Below are 18544 nucleotides of genomic sequence, written 5' to 3'. Positions count from 1 at the left end.
CAAGGCACAGACACACTTGTCCCAGGTATCTATATGGAGTCGGACCCTAAAAGGTTTGCAGGAGGTTACATTAAGACAATGTACCTTGTACCTTCCCTCTAGTGGCTTTCCCTGCAGCTTTTAATAAGACAGTTTAGAGTACATAATGCCACTATCCAAAGGAGAATGAGACAGATGGAATGGATTTGGAATGAAACTTTTTTGGTGATCACAGGTGGCTCACTACAATCCAGCGAGCCACTTTTTGAACTTCACAGCTGTGTAAACACCTTTGAATTTCCTATTTGGAAATGAAGTCTAAATGAGACAGCTAAAGGGGCAGTTTGGTACATAGCTGCTATCGACAGCAACAGAATGCCACCACTACTGCGAACTGCTTAGGTAAGTAGCTGTTTGCTAGCAGTCATTAAGCTTGAATCCAGAGAACTGCCATATCTACTACTACTGCTCGGACTGCATTGGTAAGCAGCACTTTGCCTTGCAGCCACTGAAGCCTTCATACATAATGCCTGAGCTACTCTGATCTGCATTGCTTTCCCCAGCTGGAAAGTACATTTTGAATGACAGTGTTTCACTACCCAGCATATGCAGAGCAAAGGCAATGTACTACTTGCATTTTCAATAAATGGGACACACATTGATTCTCTGAGTGATGGAGGGTATTCATAAGCCAACTGCATATTCAAAAGATGAAACCAAATATGTAAGGATTAAATACTTCACTGAAACAGAAATTACAATTATGACACTTTTGTTTTTAATAGGAGTGAACAGGTGGTGCTTTAAATCTAACCAAGATTAACCCATATTCAATAATTTAAGCACTCAGATTGACTCTAACAAACACTGGTTAATTATGCATTCTTGGGAGGATTTACTTTACATTGGGTTTTCAAATTAGAATTTGGAGCCAGCTAAAGTTATCTTCCCACTGCAGTTTTAGCATATAATAAATTAGAGGATCCAGGGTATAAAGAGTATTCAGAATAACTTCACTTTGAATCCAGCTGTAGTTGTCTACACAGTGTAATTGTCGTATTTTCCAAGAGTGGCAATTAAAATCTATCTACAGTTTCTTTAAAGCGCTTTTCGTGTCAAGACAGAGCATCCTCACTCTGAAGAGATAACAGTACAGCATTTCATTAAATCTGCAGCATTTCTCAGGAAAACCAGAAATGCTGGAGCTGCTGCATGTTGTTTTAAATGTAAAAAACAGGATACATATACTGGTCAATTACCTTAAAGCCTATCTACTATCTCACTCTGAAGTAAAAAGAAAAAATGAAATTGTCTAAAAGATAGTTACCTTAGCTGTCTGAGAGGTTGCAGTAACACCTATACTGACTTATTTTTCTATTATTTTTCTGTTTGCACAATGAGGGAATCCACTGCATTTATGTAAATTGTCATCAGATTTCAATGATGACGTACTTTTAAAACAAAACACTGAGTTTTCTTTACTGCATATAACACGATTCAATTATTTAATGCTTGTATTTTTTACATGGTAGTGTCAATTTGTATTTTGGGTGATTTTTGTTACGGTTTAGCTATAAATTTCTTTCCTTTCACATTTTCCTAATGAAATGCTTCTTGATTTAGCTCATACTCTGTTCTTCTTAGTAATTCTCGTAGAATTCAGTGCAAGCAGGTTCTGAAGTGAATAGAAACAGAATTTTATGTTTCCCCCCCAGCTGCATTTGTTTTGTTTTTAAAACAACCCCTCTGCTAAATCATCTTGTGATAGCAGAAAAAAATGTATACAGGCTTGTTCCTGAGAATGTGCCACAGTATAATCGGAGTCCAGCTACCTTCCTTACTGATTTTTACACTTGGAAAAACTTTCACATGCATCCATTAATCAAAGGTTGTATTTCTAACTAAGACCAAGATTATCTCCTCCAGCATGTTAGGAGGGTTGAAGGGAAGAAATCTGTTCATATATCTCCTAGTACAGATCTCACAGACTTTAAGGCCACAAGGGACCATCTTGATCATCTAGTCCAGGGGTAGGCAACCTATGGCACGTGTGCCAAAGGTGGCAAGCGAGCTGATTTTCAGTGGGACTCACACTGCCCGGGTCCTGGCCACCAGTCCGGGGGGCTCTGCATTTTAATTTAATTTTAAATGAAGCTTCTTAAACATTTTAAAAACCTTATTTACTTTACATACAACAATAGTTTAGTTATATATTAAAGACTTATTGAAAGAGACCTTCTAAAAACGTTCAAATGTATTACTGGCACGCGAAAGCTTAAATTGGAGTGAATAAATGAAGACTCAGCACACCACTTCTGAAAAGTTGCCGACCCCTGATCTAGTATGACCTAGGGTTGCCAACTTTCTAATTGTTGAAAACCGAGCACCCTTGCCCTGCCCCCTGCCTCGCCTCTTCTGCTGAGGCCCCACCTCTGCCCCACCTCTTCCCCACCCACTCCTCTCCCTCCTCCCTCCGTCACTCGCTCTCCACCCTTCTCTCCCTGGACTCACCTGCTGCCTACAGAGCCAGTCTGGGAGGAGCTGACGCGGAGCCTGCCCACCTGCCCAGTTGGAGTTCAGTGGGGTCGAGGGGGGGAGGTCGGTTCCCGTAGCGAGGGGCCAGGGCTTGAGCAATTGGACCATAGCACAGCAGAAGGGGGGGGTTGACCAGGATCCCCTTGGAGCCTGGTCCGGAAGCCAGCCACTGCTCTCTCTCAGGCATCAGCAACTGCGTACAGAGCAGCTCCCCAATGTGGCTCCAGCTGCCGCTCTTCACGCCCCCCCCCCAAGTGGTGGGAGCCAGTTATTGCAGCCAACTGGACTTTTACAGACCTGGTGCTGCCAGGGTTCTCTTTTCGACTGGACTCTGACCTCCTGCACATCACAGACCACAGAACCACACGCATTCACTCCTGTAATAGACCCCTAATCTCTGGCTGAGTTACTGAAGTCAGAGAATCCACCATTTATTCTAGTTTTAACCAGCAAGAGACCCGTGGCCTATGCTTCGGGTTGCCAACTTTCTAATCGCACAAAACCGAACACTCCTTCCCTGCCCCTTCTCCAATGCTCCATCTCCCCCCCCCCAATCGCTCGCTCTCCCCCACCCTCACTTACTTTCATCAGGCTGAGGCAGGGGGTTCGGTGCCGGAGGGGGATGAGGGCTCTACCTGGGGGTTGGGGTGTGGGTGGGTATGGGCTCTGGGCTGTGGATGTGCGCTCCTGATGGAGCCAGAAATGAGAGGTTCAGGGTGAGGGAGAGGGCTCTGGGCTGGGGTATGGTGGGGTGAGGACTCCGGCTGGGGGTGTGGGCTCCGGGCTGGGGCCAAGGGGTTTGAGTGTGGGAGGGGGTGTGGGCTCTGGCTGGGGGTGTGAGCTCTGGGGTGGGGCTGGGGATGAGAGGTTTGCGGTTCAGGAGGGGGCTTCCGGCTGGGGCAGGAGGTTGGGATGTGGAAGGAGGGGAGGGTGAGCACTCTGGCTGGAGGTGTGGACTCTGGGATAGGGCTGGAGTTGAGGGTTTGAGGTGCTGGAGGGGGCTCAGAGCTGGGGAAGGGGATTGGAATATATGTGGGGATGCAGGTTCCAGGAGGGAGTTTGGGTGGGGATGGGACTCTGGGCTGGGGCAGAGGGTTAAGGTGCAGGAGAGGGTGTGGGGTGCGGGGTCCCGGTGGCACTTACTGTGGCTCCCATGATCACCAGGTCCCTGAGGCCCCTAGGTGCATGGGTTGCAGTTTCCAGCCAATGTGAGCTGCTGAGCTGGCACTAGGGCCAGGGGCAGCATGTGCCACCTCCCTGGCCACCCATGTGCCTTGGGGCTGCAGGAACCTCATGGCTGCTTCCAGGAGCTGCACAGAGCCAGGGCAGGCAGGGAGCCTACCTTAGCCCCGAGGTCCCGCTGCACCACAGACTGGACTTTTAATGGCCCAGTCGATGGTGCTGACTGTCCCTTTTTGACTGTGCGTTCCGGTCCAAAACCGGATGCCTGGCAACCCTACCTATGCTACAGAGGCAGGTGAAAAACTCCCAGGGTCTCTGTCAATCTGAGGTGGGGGACAATTCCTTCCTATATATAAACTTCTGTTCAATGCAAAAATCTTTTGCAGGTATGGACCAGTTATGCAGCATATATTTATTATAACTCCACTGCCGGGCATTGCTAAAGGCATTAGCAACATTGCAGTTCTTCCACGCTTTTTACTATTAGAGGTTTACGTGTCAAAATTTATCTTCATTATATCCAGGCAATACCATTGCATAGATGTAGGATGAGAGCAAATTTGATCTTCTGAAATTTTAATTCTTAGTTTAAAAAGTCTTCCACTTTTGGTGAAGAATTGTGGCCTATCATCATCATGGCAAATCCCAAAGTGAAATGGCCTTCTTGCAAATTGAACACCACCCAGACCAGTGTTGCCCAGGGTGTTTAAGGTGGTCTGATTGTATATTCAATCTACATTCCTCACTGGTAATCTTGTACACTAAAGCTTTTGGTGCCTATATGATAGCTGGCCCTGTAGCAGCCTTTCTTCATATACACACTTCAGAATTGGGTGATCTTCCATCCCATCCAGTTGTGGCCTATGGATCTCATGTAAAAATGGATTATGCAGTCTAAACAAAATGCTTCCACCACCAGCCATGACAACTCTGGTCTATTCTACTTAGAATAACTTAATGATAACAAATTTGGGGAAAGTGTGGTAAAGTATTTTCCTGATTACATTAATAGAAAGATGCTGCTGTAATGCAGTAGCATTAGGCCCAATCTTGCAAACATTAAAACATGCACACACCTTTGTGCACTGGATACTTCAAGGGCACTACTCATGTGAATACATTTGGGCATCTGCTTAAGTGTTTACAGGATTGGGTTCAATTGCACAGATTAAGAGTCCCAGTTCTGCAATTAGATCCACTGGGGTGGGCCCCAGTGCAGAAATTTTTGTTAATATGAATTTATACAGAAATTGAATGATCAGCAATATCACTAAAGCAGATGCCCAGTGATGTCACTAAAGCAGAATTGGGTAATACAGATATCATTGATTGTTTTCATTAGCATCATGGAATAGGCTTGCTTTCATTGCAGAATAAAGGAAAAATACAGAATGATCCAAACTGAATTGAGACAAAAATACTATAGTAGTTGCTACTGATGTAGTCTTATGTTGCCTGAGACTATTTTTACTGGCTGTGATATAAGTAAAGCAAAGCTTACGCTTTAATTCTCTTTAGGTTTTTTCATTCAGTATACTACTCTGAGCCAGCACTGTGTGAAATTTACAATTTTTGTTCCAGAAGAGTATTCTGGCATTTTTGTCTCCCCCCCCCGCCAATTTCACACCTCACTCTAGTGTTATTTTATTAATACTTTTGACTAAATATATTGCTTTAAAAACAGGCAATAAAAATATTTTCACAGTTTCAATGAGGAAATCATTCTCACTTGGAGAATGGCTGATTTCACTGGAAGGTGGCCTTTTCTTACTAAATATCCACATACCTTTGCAAAATGTTTTGAGAAACCGGGTGCCTGTTCTTAGTGTTGGAGTTATTTACATTTCCAAGTATAGGGAAAGTGTCAAGTGCTGTGGCAGGAAGTTGGCCATTGTTAAAATTACTATACTTTAGGCGGCTAAAATTTAAAACATAAAGAGGGTGGATGGGACAGACCTTGCTTGAAATGCAGCATCCTAAGCAATGCACAGATCCAATGAAGATGTGAGAAAGTGGGATGCAGACCCAAGCCCATTACGCTATCCAGTTGCAAATACTCCTGAACTCTAAGACATTCAACATTTAGCTCTAGATTCAGATATTGTGACTTAATTAAGGGTTGCTCTTAACCAGAGGGATCCCCAGAACTCATCTGAGTGTTTTATGGAACATCATAAAGGACAGATATTGTCAATTCAAAAAAAATATTGCTGAGCCTTATTCATTAGAAGGAGACAAAATGGTTGCATGGGAAACAGCAGAGGTAAGAGGTTGTGCATTATTTTCATTATGAAGCTCCACAAGGGAGAAAAATTAGAGAAGGAAGCGGGGGAGGGGGAAAATCAGCCGGTATAGTAATGAGATTTCTAAGTGAGGGAGAGAACATAGATTCATAGATACTAAGGTCAGAAGGGACAATTCTGATCATCTAGTCTGACCTCCTGCACAATGCAGGCCACAGAATCTCACCCACCCACTCCTACGAAGAAACTCACCTATGTCTGAGCTATTGAAGTCCTCAAATCGTGGTTTAAAGACTTCAAGGAGCAGAGAAAACATGGATGAGCCTGGAATGTGTCCACTTCTCTTCATGTTATCTTTATCACACAAGATAATTATAAAGAAATAGAGACATGTCATAAGGTTCTCTCACAGTGGCAAAGAAGAGTCTAACAATTGATGGAAGTGTAATTATTGCTCACAATGAAGTCCAGCTGGGAAAAAAATTGACAGAACAAAGGATAAGACCAGCAGTTTTAACTATCTTTAAAGCAATATACAACTAATTAGTATGATCAACAGAACCTAGCCAGGAGCTAGAATTGCATTCTGAGTCTTGATATAGGTGGGTTTTTAAAAAAAAAAACATGGAAGTTGTTTCTAAATATAAAAGTGGGAGAAAGGTCATTCTGGCAGGGCAAGGCCGAGACAATGAAACTGTAAATGGTGCCTTGCAAAACCAGTTCCCAATAGCGAAAGGAAAGAGTAAAGCAGAAATATGACAGGAATTGGAAATACAAGGTTTGGCACCTCCTCAGCCCATGGGTTCAGCATCCTTACACTACCAAGCTTTGCCTTAAGTTTTTTTTAAGAGACAGTTTTCTTCTTCTGAAAATGTTACTGGGAAACTAAACTATATCCCATGCATTACAGCTACCTACAAAATGTAGTTCTATTAGTCCCTCTATTAGGGCCTCCTATTGGGCCTGATTCTCTGAACTCCATTATATGTGCCAGGGGCTACTAAGGGATCTCAGGGAAGGCCTGAGGCCTGCCCTCAGACCACTGAATAGCACTAGGCCATCTGATAGTCACAGGGCTGACAGAAGAGGGAAGAGACATTCGCAGAAAGGCAGCAGAGCCATGATAGTGGTGAACCACAGGACAAAGGGGAGGAGGGAGATGGCCATGGCCATGTGCAGAGGTGTCCTGGGGCCACTGCAGAATGGGCACAAGTTAGGAATGTCCTCAGGAAAGCCTGGAAGGCAGGGCACAAGCCACCTATCCTTTGTTCCCGTACTGGACTCTCTCCAGTGGAGGGCAGGATTTGTCCCCATTATTTTTCAACAGAAGAAATCTTACACTGGCCTTCATTTCAACTTTCTTATTGCACAAAACCAAACACCCCAGCCCCATCCCTTCCCTGAGGTTCTGACCCTCATTCTCTACATTTCCCCCTCCCTTGGTGGCTCGCTCTCCCCAACCCTCACTCACTTTTACTGGGCTGGGGCAGGGGGTTGGGATGCAGGAGGGGGTGAGGGCTCTGGGCTGGGGGTGAGGGGGTTGGGGTGCAGGAGGGGGCTCCAGGCTGGGGCCAAGGGATTTGGAGTGTGGGTGGGAGCTCTGGCCTGGGGCAGGGGGTTGGAGTGCAGTGGGGATGAGGGGAGGGTGGGAGGGGGGTTAGGGCTCCAGCTGTGGAAGTGGACTCTGGGCTGGGCCTGGGGATGAGGGGTTTGGGGTGAAGAAGGGGGCTCCATTTTGGGGGGGCTCAGGGCTGGGGCAGGAGGTTGGGGCTCGGGCTTACCTTCCTGCCCGTCCTGACTCCGTGCTGTATCCCAGAAGTGGGCCAGCAGGTCCATCCCCTAGCCGGGGATGACGGGGGGGACCAGGAGGCTCCGCACGCTGCTCTCACCCACAGGCATTGCCCCCTCAGCTACCATTGGCCGGGAACCACGGCCAATGGCAGTGCGGGGCTGGTGCTTGGGGTGGGGACAGTGTGTGGAGCCCCATGGCCCCCTGCCTAGAAGCTGGACCTGCTGGCCACTTCCAGGGTGCAGCGTGGTGCCAGGACAGGTAGGGACTAGCTTGCCTTAGACCCGCAGCACCGCCAACAAGACTTCTAATGGCCCGGTCAGCGGTGCTGACCAGAGCTGCCAGGGTCCCTTTTCGACTGGGTGTTCCAGTCGAAAACCGAACAACTGGCAATGCTATTACATTTTCCAGCTGTTCTAATATTCCTATATTCTGTGCTAAATCTTGACATTCTTCAATTGTTTGGTCTCTTGGTTGCTTACATCTAGTACAGTCCCTAAATAACATACATAATAATGGAGAGTTTAGGAATAAGGGGAAATTAACCTTAATTGTATCATCATGAGGAGTGTGATTAGTATGAGTAATATAGTTGTGTGATTGTCCTTGGACAGGATCATCACAGTTGCATTCCAGGATATTCTGTTTGAAATCTGATAAGGGAAGAAGCCTGTCATGTGGGCTTCAGATTTAGGGTATGTCTACACTACGAAATTAGGTCAAATTTATAGAAGTCGGTTTTGTAGAAAGCATTTTATACAGTCGAGTGTGTGTGTCCCCACACAAATGCTCTAAGTGCATGTAGTTGGTGGACTGTGTCCACAGTACCGAGGCAACAGTCGACTTCTGGAGCTTTGCACTGTGGGTAGCTATCCCACAGTTCCCACAGTCTCCACCGCCCATTTGAATTCTGGGTAGAAATCCCAGTGCCTGATGGGGCTAAAACATTGTCGCAGGTGGTTCTGGGTACATATCGTCAGGCCCCCGTTCCCTCCCTCCCTCCATAAAAGCAAGGGCAGACAATCGTTTTGCACCTTTTTTCTTGAGTGCAGACGCCATACCATGGCAAGCATGGAGCCCGCTCAGCTAACCATCACCGTATGTCTCCTGGGTGCTGGTGGACATGGTACTACATTGCTACACAGCAGCAGTTTATTGCCTTTTGGCAGCAGACAGTGCAGTATGACTGGTAGCCGTCGTCAACGTAGTCCTGGGTGCTCTTTTAACCAGGCGCCTGGGCAAACATGGGAGTGACTCAGCCAGGTCATTTCCCTTGTTTCATCTCATGGTGATTGAGTCCTACTAGCAGTGCACTGTCTTTTAATTTGCAGCCAGCAGAAGATGATGGCCAGTAGTCATACTGCACCGTCTTCTGCCGAGCACCCAGGAGGTGACGATGGCTAGCGGTTGTACTGCACAGTCTGCTGCCAGCATGATGTATAAAGATAGATGAAATGGCTCAAAACAAGAAATAGACCAGATTTGTTTTGTATTCATTTTCTCCTCCCTCCATCTGTGAAATTGATGCCCTGCTAAACCTAGTTTTGAGTTCTTTCCTTGAGGTTTTGAGTTCTATCCTTGAGGCGGCCATTCAGTTTCTTGCAAAGCCACCCCCTTTGTTGATTTTAATTCCCTGTAAGCCAACCCTGTAAGCCATGTCATCAGTTGCCCCTCCCTCCGTCAGGGCAACAGCAGACAATCGTTCCGCGCCTTTTTTCTGTGCAGACGCCATACCATGGCAAGCATGGAGCCCACTCAGATTACTTTGGCAATTAGGAGCACATTAAACACCACATGCATTATCCAGCAGTATATTCAGCACCAGAACCTGGCAAGGCGAAACCGGGCGAGTAGGTGACATCAGCGTGGTGACGAGATTGATGAGTACATGGACATAGACTTCTCTCAAAGCACGGGCCCTGCCAATGTGGGCATCATGGTGCTAATGGGGCAGGTTCATGCGGTGGAACGCCGATTCTGGGCTCGGGAAACAAGCACAGGCTAGTGGGACCGCATAGTGTTGTGGGTCTAGGACAATTCCCAGTGGCTGCGAAACTTTCACATGCGTAAGGGCACTTTCATGGAACTTTGTGACTTCCTTTCCCCTGCCCTTAGGCGCAAGAATACCAAGATGAGAGCAGCCCTCACAGTTGAGAAGCGAGTGGCAATAGCCCTGTGGAAGCTTGCAACGCCAGACAGCTACCGGTCAGTCGGGAGTCAATTTGGAGTGGGCAAATCTATTGTGGGGGCTGCTGTGATGCAAGTAGCCAACGCAATCAAAGATCTGCTGATATCAAGGGTAGTGACCCTGGGAAATGTGCAGGTCATAGTGGATGGTTTTGCTGCAATGGGATTCCCTAACTGTGGTGGGGCCATAGACGGAACCCATATCCCTATCTTGACACCGGAGCACCAAGCCAGCGAGTACATAAACCGCAAGGGGTACTTTTCAATAGTGCTGCAAGCACTGGTGGATCACAAGGGACGTTTCACCAACATCAACGTGGGATGGCCAGGAAAGGTACATGACGCTCGCATCTTCAGGAACTCTGGTCTGTTTCAAAAGCTGCAGGAAGGGACTTTCTTCCTAGACCTGAAAATAACCGTTGGGGATGTTGAAATGCCTATAGTTATCCTTGGGGACCCAGCCTTCCCCTTAATGCCATGGCTCATGAAGCCATACATAGGCAGCCTGGAGAGTAGTCAAGAGCTGTTCAACTATAGGCTAGCAAGTGCAGAATGGTGGTAGAATGTGCATTTGGACATTTTGTTTCAGTATTATACCTACTTAAAAAATTAACAAAATAATTAGGGGAAATTTCCAAACAAAAAGTCATTTCAAAACAAAAAGTCAAAATACTTCATTTAAAATATTTCAGTGTTTTATCTTTTATTGGACCAACTTCTGTTGGTAAAAAAGACAAGCTTTCAAGCTACACAGAGTTCTTCTTCAGGTCTGGGAAAGAGTGTCACAGTGAAATACAAGGAGGAAAAAGATTGTTTAGCATAAGTCAGGGATCGGTAACCTTTGGCACGTGGCCCATCAGGGAAATCTGATGGCAGGCCGGGATGGCTTATTTACCTGCAGGGTCCGCAGGTTCAGCCAATCACAGCTTCCAATGGCCATGGTTCACCATTCCAGGCGAATGGGGGCTGCAGGAAGTGGCGGCCAGCACATCCCTCGGCCCATGCTGCTTCCCACAGCCCCCATTGGCGAACCATGGCCAGTGGGAGCTGCTATCGGCCGAACCTGCAGGTAAATAAACCATCCCGGACCACCAGCAGATTTCCCTGATGGGCCGCGTGCCAAAGGTTGCCGATCCCTGGCAAGTAGTTAACACATATTCTAAGGGACCATTCAGATGAAGTTGCCCATTAACACCTCTGCAGTCTTAGGTCAAAAAAGTAGGGTTAGTGGGTTATAGATTGCTGTAATAAACCATGAAACCAGTATCTTTACTAAGATCATTATTTTAGTGTCAAGCAAAGTTATGAATTTAAGCTCCCAAGTTTGTCTTTTGAAAGTGTTGTACATGTGTCCTTTGAACACAAGGACAGAGGTCAAATATGGTGTGATCATTTTGTGAGAAGGGTTCTCCCAGAGATGATATGATGTTTTTGTCTTTTATCACTTTTTCCCTGTGAGAGTTGATTTGACAGCATAGTGATTGTCTGGTTTCACCCACATAGTTATTGGGGCATTTAATGCACTGGATAAGGTACACCACGGATTGTGATAGGCATTTGTAGGATCCATAGATCTTGAAAGGTATTTTGGGGGATACTGATCACTTTTGCAGTGGAGATGTGTCTGCAGTTTTTTGCATCTGTTATGGCAGGGTCTGGTGCCACTTTGAGTTGGTGGGTCTTGGTTTGTGAGGAGCTTGCTTCTGATGATGTCTTGATGAAATTGCTGGAAGGCCAGAAGAGGGGGTTCAGGAAAGATTTCTTTCAGGATGTGGTCCCCATTGAGTATGGGGTATAATTATTTAATGACACACACTATAGGTTTCAGTGTGGTATGGTAGGTGATAACAAGGGATGTGTGGTTGAAGGGTTTTTCCCCCCAGTATTGAATCCGGTTCTCTCAGGGTATTTAGGTGACCTATTCCATGATGCAATCTACTTCTCTGGTGGAGTGTGTACACCCCGGATTTTCTCTTCAGAGCAAATTCAGTGGTGTCTGACTGCCTGCATGGCTGTAGACTACATATTTTTGTGTGTGTTTAGGATGGTTACTAAATCTGTGAAAGCAAATATGGTTGTGACATGCCTCAGGGTACAACTTGGACTGTGAAACTGCTGTGCTCCCTTTAACTCTCCTGCCCAGGCTGTCTCCTACACTAATAAACAGCAAACCCCTCCAGGCTCTGTCAACTGAGCCATCAGCCGGCAGAGGCACACCCAGCAAAATTACATGAAGGCTCTCACAACCACTCGAACTATATAGAGGGAGACACTTGCAAATTGCCCTGGCTCCCGCCTTGCACCCCAGAAATATGTATCTTACATTGCTGAAGACCCCTTGATCAGAGTAAGCTCATTAATTTGTCATACCATCAAAGGGTATGAATATGCACAAGTCTTTGTAACCTGAATAGATTCCCCAAACTCTTCCTTATTTTATTCGCTCCTCAGGTGCTGCAATGATCCTTGATGTGTCATGGGGGCTAGGTAGCCCCATTATGTACATGCTTCAGCAACTGTCTTTCATGTGAATATCTTGTTTACAACTCCCCTGCTAGTGAATGGCCAGGGATGATCACTTGACACCTTACTGGGTGTTGCTCACTCCATTGTTGCTACTCAAGAGTTAATCTTTGGGTGTTTCCCAGAGTCACAACATGTTTCAATAACAAATATATAGTAAAATATTATAAATTCATATACACTGATGATACACACATTTAAACAGAATAATGAGGTTCATCAGATTAAGACTTTTCAAATGATACTTCACAAGGCATACTTTGTACGAAACATATCATAATTATATTGCAGTGGTGACAATGTGGGTACAGGAGGTAACATAGTATATCACAATAATGATCTGTAGGTTTCTTGTATATAGTTGTCTGTATGGTTCCATTATTGAAGTGGATAATGGTGTCCAGGAAGCTAATGATGATGCAGGAATGTTCTAGAGAGAGTCTGGTGGATGGTGATGGTTGTTGAAATTGTGGTGGAAATCTATGCAGGATTATAAATCGATAATTACCTGAGATACAATCGATGATATTGTCATCCTCTGGACAGACGACCTAAACTCCCTCATGGTAGGTGACTACATAGTTGTCAGTTAGTCTCCTTAACTTTTTTTTTCTTTTTTTAAACAAAGCAGGCTATTTTTGGTTTCGGACTCTCCATATATTAATTTAAAAAATATGTCTCTGGAAGCACTATAGTAAACCAGCATTTAACTATCACAGGAAAACCTGACAAAGAAAAAAAAACACTTAAAACCACCACATTAGGTCCATGGTTCAGTTTCTAGTATAAAAGCATACATTAGAGAGAGAATCCTCAGTATGCAGTACAGTGAATAGTTCAATAGAAGTACAGTAGTGTACTCCATTTAAGCATGCAAAATAAAATTCAAATAATAATAATAGCTTGCATACAGGACCAATGATATCAAACTAAAAAAAAACTGTTTGAGATTCCGTTGCCAGTTAGCATTTACTAAGTTTTCTTCCTGTAGTAACTGTGGAGAGAGAGAGAGTGTGCGTGTGTGTGTGTGCATGCACACATGCACGCCAAGGGGAAAAAATAAGAAAAACCTTTTGAAACATATTAAATGACCAAAGCTTTTCCCTCCCTTTCCACCACTATACTCAAAACATCTTGTCTAGGGTAAGCACAGTTCATATTAAGTTCATTTTGTAGAGCACTCAGAACTCTCTGTGTATGCTGTTAATTATCAGCCAGAATGAATCACTAAAGTCATAACCTGACTCTTTAATGAGTTTCCCATAAATCTCTTCTATTCATTAGAGGTCAAACTGATAACCACCAGGAATTAATATCAACACTGTATATAGTTGTGTAAAGAATATCATTATAACTCAAAAAAAATCTTCCCCCCACAAATATTTTAAGTCAATAATTCTAAAAAAATAAACCAACTCCTCTTAAAAAACAGATTGGGATATATCATCTCTACATAATTTGACAGTAGTTTGATTAATACAGAATATTAGTGCAGTTTATCGTCAAAGCTATTAGGTGATACAAGCAGAGTAAACCAGCATTGTCAGTGAATTCTTAATTCACTGAGCTAGTCTCAAAGTAGTGAACTATAAGTTTGTCTTTCAGTCTATTATTCGGTCAAAAAACCCAGCAAAATAATTACAAAAATGAGACTTTCACAATCTACTGTAATTTCTATGGAGTGGAGACCTAATGCTTTAAGCTAAATTATTAAAAGCTTAAAGATTTATGGCCAAGTGTTTCTATAAGTCCATTATTGTAAACAGTAGTATGGAAAAATTCCATGCAGGGTAGGCAACAATAGAATGAATCAATATAAACATCCAAGCATTATATGAAGAACTATTCAGTCAAATATCCTTCAGAACACAAACAGAAAAAAATCCAACTTTTTTTCTTCCAATCTTCAACAGTTCAATAATTAGAGATAATAGTTTCTCCCCCCCCCCTTTTCTTTTTGCACACTGCAGGGTTGTGGGGAAAAAATATTGACAGAAAAATTGAGAACAATAAAAGTTTAGAAGTGATCCCACCTAAATGATCTCATCAGTTGGTATAGATTTATTCTCCGCAAAGATAAGACACTATGTGTAGCTATGAGGCATACCCATGGTTCACTACAGTCATAACAGCTTGGCCTTTCTTCATGTCTTAGTTAGTGTATCCTAAATTAGACAAGCTCTTCTGTACACACAGTTCGGTCACAGATAAATGAGGGGAGGGAGGGGGGAAGGTGGAAAAAAAGTCAAGTTTTAAGCTATAAATGCAAATCATACAGTATATAAATAAAATCACAAAGCATAACTTGGTGAAGTTGTATTTATGACTTTCAAGGAGAAGTAGAACACAGAAACTTTACAGGTGCAGTTTTAATTTATAACCAATTGTGGTACAAAAAAATTAGCATGAACATGTAAACTATCTTTGGAAGAACACTGAATGAGTCACAGTTAGAGCTCCATGATTTGCTTCTGCCCCTTCCTTTCAATATTATAGAATCAAAGAAGCAGAACTGAAAGGGACCTCAAGAGGTCATCTAGTCCAGTCTGTCAAGGTTCCCTCCCCACTCTGAACTCTAGGGTACAGATGTGGGGACCCATTTGAAAGACCCCCTGAGCTTATTTCTACTCGCTTAGGTTAAAAACTTCCCCAAGGCACAAATTCTTCCTTGTCCTTGGATAGTATCTCTGCTACCACCAAGTGAGTTAGACAAAGATTCAAGGAAAAGAACCCCTTGGAGTTCCTGTTCCCCAAAATAACCCCCCCCCCAGTCCCTTCACCCCCTTTCCTGGGGAGGCTTGAAAAAAATATACCAACCAAATAGGTTAACAAGGTGAGCACAGACCAGCCCCTTTGGTTTTTAGGACACTAAAAACCCAATCAGGTTCTTAAAAGCAGAACTTTATTATAAAGAAAAAGTAAAAGAAGCAGCTCTGTAAAATCAGGATGGAAGGTAATTTTACAGGGTAATCAGATTCAAAACACAGAGGATTCCCCTCTAGGCAAAACTTTAAAGTTACAAAAAAAAAACCCAAACAAACAAACCAGGAATAAACCTCCCCCTTAGCCTAGGGAAAATTCACAAGCTAAAATAAAAGATAATCTAACGCATTTCCTTCCTATTACTTACAATTTATAACCTTAGATGCTTAGTTCAGGTATGGCTTTAGGAGATGTATTTTTCCTGCCCTGGTTCCTTGCTGTCCTGGAGAGAACACAAAGAAGCACAAAACAAAAACCTTCCCCCACAGATTTGAAAGTATCTTCTCCCCTTATTGGTCCTTTTCGTCAGGTGCCAACCTGGTTATCTGAGCTTCTTAACCCTTTACAGGTAAAGGAGGGATTTTATGCTACCCTTAGCTGTATGTTTATGACAAGTCCTCTGTATTTGTGGCAGGACTAATAATCTAGACCATTCCTGACAGGTGTTTGTCTAACGTGCTCTTAAAAATCTCCAATGATGGAGATTCCACAACCTCCCTAGACAATTATTCCGTTGCTTAATCACCCTGACAGTTAGGAAATTTTTCCTAATGTACAAACTGAATCTCCCTTGCTGCAATTTTAGCTCATTTCTTCTTGTCCCAGCCTCAGAGTTTAAGAAAAACAATTTTTCTTTCTCCTCCTTGTAGTAACCTTTTGCATAATTGAAAACTGGTACCATGTCCCCTGTCAGTCTTCTCTTTTCCGGACTAAACAGACCCAATTTTTTTTTCCAATCTTCCCTAATAGGTCATGTTTTCTAGATGTTTTTTGTTGTTGCACTTCTCTGAACTCTCTCCAATTTGTTCACATCCTTCCTGAAATGTGGTATCATCTGCAAACTTTATAAGTGTACCATTGCCATTATCTAAACCATTGATTAAGATATTAAACAGAACCGGAACCAGAACTTATCCCTGTGGGATCCCACTCGTTATGCCCTTCCAGCATGACTCTGAACCACTTATAACTACTCTCTGGGAACAGTTTCCAACCAGTTTTGCACCCACCTTATAGTAGCTCCATCTAGGTTGCATTTCCTTCGTTTGTTTATGAGACGGTCATGCGGGACAGTATCAAAAGCTTTACTAAAATCAAGATATACCACGTCTACTGCTTCCCTCCATCTACAAGGCGTGTTATCCTGTCAAAGAAAGCTATCAGGTTGGTTTGACACAATTTATTTTTGACAAATCCATGCTGACGGTTATATATCATCTTATTCTTTTCTAGATGTTTGCAAATTGATTGCTTAATTAGCAGCTTTCTGGGTATAGAAGTTAAGCTGATTGGTCTTTAATTCCCTGGGTTGTCCTTACTTCCCTTTTTATAGATGGGCACTATATTTGTCCTTTTCCTGTTTTCTGGAATCTCTCTCTCATCTTCCATGACTTCTCAAAGATAATCGCTAATGGCTCAGATATCTCCTCAGCCAGCTGCTTGAGTATTCTAGAATGCATTTAATCAGGCCCTGGTGACTTGAAGACATCTAATTTGCCTAAGTAATTTTTAACTTGTTCTTTCCCTATGTAGCCTCTTCTGAGCCTGCCTCATTTTCACTGGCATTCACTACATTAGACATCCAATCACCACCGATCTTGGTGAAAACTGAAACAAAGAAGTCATTAAGCACCTCTGCTATTTCCACATTTTCTGTTATTTTTATCCCTCATTGAGTAACTTGTCCTTGGTCTTCCTCTTGCTTCTAAAGTATTTGTATTTCTTGTTACCCTTCATGTCTCTAGCTAGATTGATCTTGTTTTGTTCCTTGGCCTTTCCAATTTTGTCCCCACATACTTGTGTTATTTGTTTATATTCATCCTTTGTAATTTGACCTAGTTTCCACTTCTTTAGTGCCTGCATAAACTTACTAATTCTTATTTGCAGTATCCTGGTTTCATACATCTTTAAGTCTCTAGTACAATGCATTCCTTAACAGAATAACACAAAAGTGCTACATGCAATTCTGTAAAATGTCAAGGCTGGTGGTTATACATCCACACATTATTCTTTGCTTTTATTTATTTTTCTGTTGTTTAAACTTTCATTGAACAGTTTTGCGGAGATATGAACTTTGAAGATGTTACCTTCGTAGGGTCACCAAAAAACAAAATCCAAACCCAAATCTGAGTTGACAATTTCGTTTTATTTTAATAAGAATGTTTTCCAGTACATAATCCTCACACGATGGAAAGCTCTGTAGCTCAACTGCAGTGAAACATTCTGATAAAGACAGGATTAAGTCACTCAATGGAGCTGTGCTGGTTAACTTTAATTAGGGATCTGGCCTACAATGCTTTCCAAATTGACAATTGATTTATGAGTAGGCAGAATTTTGTACAGAGAAGTTTAGGGATGGAATCCTATGTTAGAGTTCACTTAACTCTTGCTTAATTTGCCATATGCTGGGCCTTCACTAAGAAAAAATGGTCACATTTAATATAAGGATCAGAGGTGCTGGGACAATTTGTATAGTGGGGATGCTGAGAGCCACTGAACCAAACTGTAAACCAGATATATAATGGAAATCATTTCAAGCCAGGGGATGCGGCACACCTATGTTAAGGATCCATTTATAAAATAGTTTAATCTCATCCCACAGCCTCAGAGATGGGAGGCCTTGTCTGATGCAGCAAGGGAAAGAAAACTCATGGGCCAATTTAAGAATTACCCCTCTCTTTTCCTCCCTTCCTTGTGGGCACTCAGCTTTCTCATGGACTTGAAGGGGGCTCCTTGGTTGATTGAAGGGTGAAGCTCCTTGGCTCCTGCATACCTGGGGGAAGTGCTTATAAACCCTTTCCCCTGCCTAGGCACCATTCTGCACCCAAGAGCACCAGTTTACACCCCCAGGGGATTAGCTAAGGACTGTATTTTGGAGGCCTGCTGTGAGCATCATGCTAGTGCCTTTTGTGGGTTTGGAAGGAATTCATCCCTCAATGACAAACTCCGCAGCTCAGGGACCCAGTGGGCAGATTATGTCAATGTGTTCATGTTGCTGCAGCTTGACAGGTGTCCAGTGCAGATAGTCATTTAGTGAGGGGTCTGGTGCCCTAATGAACCAGGAGTGGAAGCTGAATTGGGGGGCATATAGATTCATAGATTCATAGATAAGGTCAGAAGGGAC

The sequence above is a fragment of the Dermochelys coriacea genome, chromosome 13, assembly GCF_009764565.3.
Source record: "Dermochelys coriacea isolate rDerCor1 chromosome 13, rDerCor1.pri.v4, whole genome shotgun sequence".
NCBI classification, from domain to species: Eukaryota; Metazoa; Chordata; order Testudines; family Dermochelyidae; genus Dermochelys; species Dermochelys coriacea.
This window is presented reverse-complemented; position numbering follows the sequence as displayed.